The sequence below is a fragment of the Triticum dicoccoides genome, chromosome 4A, assembly GCF_002162155.2.
Source record: "Triticum dicoccoides isolate Atlit2015 ecotype Zavitan chromosome 4A, WEW_v2.0, whole genome shotgun sequence".
Classification (NCBI taxonomy): domain Eukaryota; kingdom Viridiplantae; phylum Streptophyta; class Magnoliopsida; order Poales; family Poaceae; genus Triticum; species Triticum dicoccoides.
In genome coordinates, this window is record NC_041386.1 from 641,375,175 (window position 1) to 641,382,172 (window position 6,998).

General features: G+C 46.6%; 1 long non-coding RNA gene and 1 pseudogene across 1 annotated transcript; one reads left to right on the forward strand and one right to left on the reverse strand.

Moving 5' to 3' along the window:
• LOC119283945 overlaps window positions 1-477 on the reverse strand; it is a 4,136-nt pseudogene extending 3,659 nt beyond the window's left edge.
• Window positions 478-1,230: 753 nt separating this feature from the next.
• Window positions 1,231-3,255, forward strand: LOC119289523. The gene is made up of 4 exons (XR_005141538.1): window positions 1,231-1,526; window positions 2,640-2,813; window positions 2,890-2,967; window positions 3,047-3,255. It is a non-coding gene; the product is annotated as an uncharacterized LOC119289523 (long non-coding RNA).
• The last annotated feature ends 3,743 nt before the right edge of the window (window positions 3,256-6,998 follow it).

The following is a 6,998-nucleotide window of genomic DNA, read 5'->3' on the forward strand; positions in this document are numbered from 1 at the left end:
CAAAAAAAGATCAGCTTAATCAAACTCATATCGCCGCTGAAATAACATACTCATAGTATAATGTACCACAATGAAATTAACAGTGATTGGATAGATGGGCACACTCTATTTTTACACTTGCAAAGCATAATGTTCATGGACTAATTAGATCATGCAAAAACAAAATAGACGAGGTGACATTGTGACATTATTTTATTATAAGCACGCGAAACCATATAACTCAATGGCGGTGAGCGAGGGACGATGAGGAATGAACTTACGATGATCTCTGCGATGACGCGCGGCTGGCGGAGCAGGCGGAGGGCGAACGCGAGGCCGCGGGTGACGGCAAGGACAAGGCAGATCTGCAGGATGAGGAGCGGCCGGCAGCGAGAAGCGCAAGGGGTTGTCGCCCTGCCACACCCCCTCCGACGTCGCCTTCAGTGGCCGGTACGACTGCACGTTATCGTCTGCCCCGCCGTGGCCGCCCGGCGCCATTCCCGGCAACCTCATCTCATCACGCACTCACGGTGGCGCCACACGCGGCTGTGGCTGGCGTCTGACCGGAGAGAACATGCATGCATGCACCAGCGCGGTGGTGGCCTCAGGCTGGTTCGGGGCCGGACGACATGCGTTCAATCGTCGATCGCCAGTGCATGCATGGCAATAAGCTGGGAGAGCTCGGCCAAGATCCTCGGAGGAACAAGTGGAGACAGGGGGAAGTGAAACCAGTGTTAACCTCACACCACCCGTGTGTCGAGTATGCCTATGGCTATGTCACCAGGTCTTCAACCGTCTCTCTCTCTCACACATACGCAGGAGTTGAGCTTGGACAAATATAGCCGGTGGGCGGTGAGGTGATCGATGGAGCTCTGGACTATGGAGATCTCCCTACTAATAAACCACCGATTGCTCCTGGTCGTACGTCGCGGCAGGTTTGCAAAAAAGTCCCCGTATTTTTCAGTATTCAACCCGCAGTCCTTTTGTAAGTGAGAAAACGTTTCGATCAGGAATTTTGCAAATAAATCCCTACAGTATATGGTATTAAATCCGCGGTCCTTAAAGTGAGAAAAAAAGAAACCCATCGGGATCTCCTCTCTCTCCCTCGCCTCAGCCGCCAGGAGCGGCGGTCGATCCAGTGCCGCGCCGGCCGCGGGCCGCCGGCCGGTGCCGGCGAGCGTCCGCGCCTTCGGAGTCTTCCTCTGCGCCTTTCTGCATGGGGACGCGTTCGGATGAGCTCGCTGCCAGGTTGGCGGCCGGGGGCCCCGGCGGCGTCGGCGGACCAGCAGGAGGAGGATGCGGGGAGGGGCAGCACGAGCGGGTGGTCGCGCTCCGCGAGATCAAGAACCAGACCTTCGGGAACCAGACCAAGAAGCTCCTCTACCTCCGCCTGGGTGCCGTGTTAGCGGTCGTCACGGCGCGTCACCAGCCATGCTCGTCCATGAGCGGCCGCGGCGGAGTACTTTGCTTGCGGCGTAGACGATGGCGCGCATGCCGTGCTTGCTGCTGGAGCCGTGGGGCACCTCCTCGCCCACCCCGACAACAAGGTCAGCTTCCTTCAATTGCTTGTTTCCTTAATTTCGTGTATGCTTGCTCGGTTTGGGGATTTGTTGATCAATTGGGAGAATATTTGTTGCGTGCAGAAGAGCTGGTGGGAGGAAATGGGTGGCTACCCAGCAACTGCTTGCTGGTTGCGCCAATTTGGGGGTTGCTAGCAATTGTGCTTGTCCCTGAACTATAGACCAAAAAGAGACAATGCTAACTTAATGAATGTTTTGTGTGGGAATTAGTCTGTACATTAGCCACAACCGGATCCAGATTGAGGTTGGCGGTCGATACCAACGCCGTCCTGGATGGCGTGCTCGAGATCGAAGGCGGGGAACTCCAGAAGGCAGACGGCGGCATTGCCTCAGTTGTAGCTGCATGGGGAAGAGGAGGGGTGGAGGAGTAGACGCTGCATCTCCATCCGCCGTGATGGGAGTGATGGCGCCGGCGCTCGCCGTGTCCGCCGTCAGCTCCATCTTGACGATGTTATCCTTGATTGGAAGTTCGAGCGCCCTCACAACAGGACTTACTCCACCCCTTCTCCCTCCCCGTTCCCTTCCCCTGGGGGTTAATTGAAGTATTTATATTTCCGTATTAGTGTGGTTCAACTTGCTATTGGGCATATGGTGTGTTTTCTGAATTTTGGTCTGAAAGATGATTTTGTGAGTTCAAGCTTTTGTGCGATTCCTGATGTTGTGTTCCTGCCAAATGACATATGTCCTACACTGAATTTTTCTGACGCTATAATCATGGCAGGAGCTTTGTACTGGGAAAGCATGTCAGAATTATCTAGAATTGATGGACTTTAGTTGGTGTTTGTTTGCTGGATGGAATTAGATTTGTGGATATATCAGTTTATGGGTGGCTACTTGATTGGTGAATTCACCTGCTATATGAACACTATTTTTAATAAATGGTGTGCATCTAAGATGTATAAGAACAAGTTTGAGGATAAAGATTCATATAAAGAATTATGTAAAAAATTGTGATTCTTAATATCTTGAGAACTAGCGTATATTTTTTCCACTACATTAGCCTTCAGATTTTTCTTGGATTTGCTTTCTGCACTAATGTTTTCAGTACCATCCTTCTTCCGCGATGCTGCTGCATGCCAGGATTCGCAGTGGCACCGCCGCAGCCAGCGAGGACACAAGCTCACGAGGATTGTTGCCGCTTCGGAGGACATGGGAGCTGCCATAGCCAGCGAGTACGTGAGCGCACGTAGGCACCATCGCTTTCGAGGATGCGAGAGCCATCTCAGCTTGAGAGAATGCGCATACCATCTCCAGGTATATAGCAGTAACATCTCTCCCTAACTCCACTCCGATATGTAACATTTTTTTCTCTCCTATTGTGAGATTGCAGTGTGTGCAACAAGTGTTCCTCTAAACGTCTGAGCGTAAAGACTACTCATGGGTGATGCTTCTGTGACCAGACCTCTATGTATGTTCTTTGCGGCCTTTCCTATAAATAAATTATAAGTATATGTCATTGCCATATTAATTGTGTACTTCTCTATTAGAAAATCACAAGATAGTTTCAGTGTTGTTGTTCTCAATCATGTTACCCTTAAGTGCAAGACATCAATTTGCTCTTAAGTAAAAGGGAAATTTGAGCAGGAAAGGTAAGCAATTCGAAGCAAGCTCCCGAGATAAATTTTCTTTTGGTTTAGCTAACGAATGCCTTGGTATAGGTCTAATCTCTCCTTCCTAGAGATGGTTCTTTCTTATTTCTTTTACGGGGACTTACTTTTGTTTCTTTAATTAGGATACCTTCACCTGGTATTTTTTGTTTTAATTAATGAATATAGATCAGTTGCATTGTTTTGTCTCAACCAAGCTAGCTGTATAGTAGAAATTCAGCATGCACACAAGGTGATCTGGTTGAGTTTTACTAGGTAACCGTACCATTGTTGTCTGCATGCTGAAAAGCTTATGGGTATGTACTGAAACTAAATTATACTCCCTCCGTCCGGAAATACTTGTCATTGAAATAGATGTATCTAGATGTATTTTAGTTCTAGATACATCTATTTTCATCCATTCTGATGACAAGTATTTCCGGACGGAGGGAGTAGTTGTTAAGGATTATTTGCAGACATGTCAAGACCGGAAGATGTCATCATTATCCCTAAACTGAGATGTCTTCAGGATTGGAAATGTCACGAAGGCCCCCGTACAATTATAGGTACCAACATATAAAAATCCAAGAATTTCCCGCTAAGAGACACTCGACATGCAAACTTAAATCATGCTAGAATTCGTCAAATACCATGTTTAACCTGAATTAGTTACTTGACATGTGCCTATCTTCTTCTTTTTCCAAATTATGTGTTCAACTGTTCATCATATTATTGATGGAATTAATTTTGCATCGATTGTTTGCACCACTTGATAATTACAACGAAAGTTATGGATGTCCAATCTGGCTGGTTGTTTGTCTACTACTAAAGCTTGTACATATTTGCTTAAATTTGAATACATGTCAAAAAAAATCTCCCGTTGCCACACACACATCCGTGGCAATTGTTGAAAGCTCTGAATGCTTCACTCTTTGTTCTGATGCTTAGGGATATTGGGTAGAATCCAGTGTCACTCATGATCCTGGTTTAATAGAGGAACTGAATTGATCATGATTTTGAATGTCAAATGTCACACAGGGAAGGGCCTGAACATGAACTTACTTGGTAATGCCCATTTGTGTAGATCGGTAGCCTGTGGCATCTATTTTGTCCAATCATCCGCCACGAACAAATTTTCTTTGTTGGGTGCTGGTGGTTCTACTTCCAATGTTTTTGTAGGACATTGCTCGGTTAGTAATGACTTTGAATGTAAAGCGTGCTATGAAGTACATGATGCGTTGTATAGTTCCCTCAATTACGTGAAGAAGAAGAATGGCAGCAAAGACTTATGGTATGATACCTTAATATATTTGATTGTCTTGATACCGTGTTTCCTTTCTTTTTCATATAGGAATTACACTAGGTTATTTTTACTATGAAACACGAATTCCACTGTTATCAGGGGGTTTGAAACCTAAGGCAGAGTCACTGTTTTCTCTCTCCAGGGTCAATTTTGTTTTTCTCGCTTTAGAATATTTTCTAACCATGTATCTAAAACTTGCAATATGCTACTTACTAACTATGGCCTTGCATAGGATGGAAGATACACTCATCGTCACACATATGTTTTCACTCATCGTCAAGCATTGCACTCCCAATGTCCATATATTGTTCAATTACCACTGATGTCGACCTAGGTTATAAACCAAAATAAGACAATCCTTAGCATGGTTTTCCAAGCTATGTCGCTCTTTGAGACATGCTTGGTAATTACAAAAACATTGGAAGTTGAAAAATGTTTATCCTTAAAGACTTTATTTTATAAGTTTATTTGTCACAATCAAATATATGCCTCTATATTTGTTCAGATTCCTGCAATATGCTATATTGAAAATTGATTTGTTAAATTTGCATGGCCAGATGGTCATATGGATAGAAGTATTAGCATAAAAAAACCCAGATATTCCACAAATGAAGGGCCTTCTTTAACTGAATTGAGTGTACACAATGCAAAGCCTTCGCCCAAGAGTATGACAATGATGCTGAACAAGCCCTCAAACCTATGGCATTTAAATAAACTGATCGTGAATTGAAGCTATGTGAACGATGGGATATTTTTGTTCGTAGTAATAAAAATATTATTGCAGTAACTTACATTGAGGTTACATACACAGGGATAGAGAGAGAGAGGACATGACGAACGTTAAGCGGTTTGTAGTTGGAGGAGGGGCGGATCTGGAGCCATGCTTAGGGCGTGTGCTATTTGTTTTCCCGTTGCAATGCACGGGCAATTTTCCTAGTAATTAGATAAGAGAGTCAGTTAATCGTTGGGAGAAGTTATGATAAGCCTCTTCACCTGGCTCGTCCTTTCTTATTTATAGCCGGCCCATACCAATGGCTGTAATATGACCATTTTTTCTCGCAAGCAAAGAAAACATATTAGGGGGTTAAGTTTTAGGGGCATCTAGGCACCGGCCGACCGGCCAGGAACCTGGATCAGTGCCTCCCCCACTGTCTGATGCGCCGAATCAGGCCGATTCTTCCTTCCCCTGCCCCAGCGACTCGCACCCCTCCCCTGCTCCCATCTCCATCTCCCCAACCACCCTGCTCCCAATCCTCATCTCGCGTGTCGCATGCCTCGTGCAACATTCAACCCTTGTAGGTTGCAGCAACCTCTACGACGCCGACACCTTGTCACAAGGTCCCCGCGTCGCCGGTCACAACTCCGCCACCGAAGTCGCAACAAAGTTGTCTCGCCTCCCAGGAGCAGCTCACAATGACATCCAGTCATAGCATTGGCTAGCGCTGGTCATTCCATCGGGCATGACCAGCTGCAACATTCTCTGGCATCGTTCTCTATCTGCAGGCGTTGCAGCTCCGTCTCTCACTGCGGTTGTAGCATCGGTGCTCACCATTGCTATCCCAGCTCTGACCGTAGGTGGTTGCAGCTATGTTGTTCGTGGTTGCAACATTGGTGGTCGTTGTTGCTAGCATCGCGGCTCTGGTCGTAGGCGTTTGTAGCTCTAGCCATAGATACACGCTGCATGGCTCGAGCGGTTGCAGCATCGATGGCATGCCATTCCAGCACCACCGCACGATGGTTCCAGCATCACTATGTGCCATCGCTGGCTCACCATGAGTGATTGCATCATCGAAGACACTCCGTTCCAGCATGAGCGCATGCCAGTTCTAGTAGGTCCACACGCCGATTCCAACATCATCATATGCCGGTTCCTGCACGGGTGCACACCAGTCGTAACATTGTGCCTTGCTGGTTCCAACAACACGATCATGTAGTTTGAGTCACAACATGTGTTGGCGGAAGACAGTAGCTAGTGACCGCTGCTAGCTATTTGACGGAAGGTTGTTTGGCGTGGACATTTGAGGTATATAGCTGCATGGTTGGCTCTCGTATCTATGTTTGCGGACGCATCTGGACGCATATGTGGCGGATAGTGGATCTTATTTAGGGAACGATGCTCGAGATGCCCTGATATGCTTTCCATCGTGTGTTAGCTGACAAGGTAAGGGCAAACAAGCTTCTTTATATTGGAGTCAATCTACTGACATTGTTTATATATATGAGTATAATTGAAGGCAGTTTGTGAAAAAAATTGGGGTCTTTGTCGGCGGGAGGGCTCTGTTTTTAGGTGTCTCTTTGAGTTTAAGTAGGGTTTGTGTCCTGTTTAGGAAGGCGATGCAACAGTGGCTTCCTGAAGATGGAATAAAGATCTCCCCGCCTAGCCCTCGTCCCGGTGATGCTTCTAGCATCATCAGGGAGTGTGTGGAGGTTTGCCTCCGAGAAATCTTGTGGGATTCGATTGGCGTTTATCTTCGATGGATCCACGTGTATCGGGTCTTCGTCTGTCTACATGTCGGATCCTTTCGATCTATGCTTCTCTTCATTAGCGAC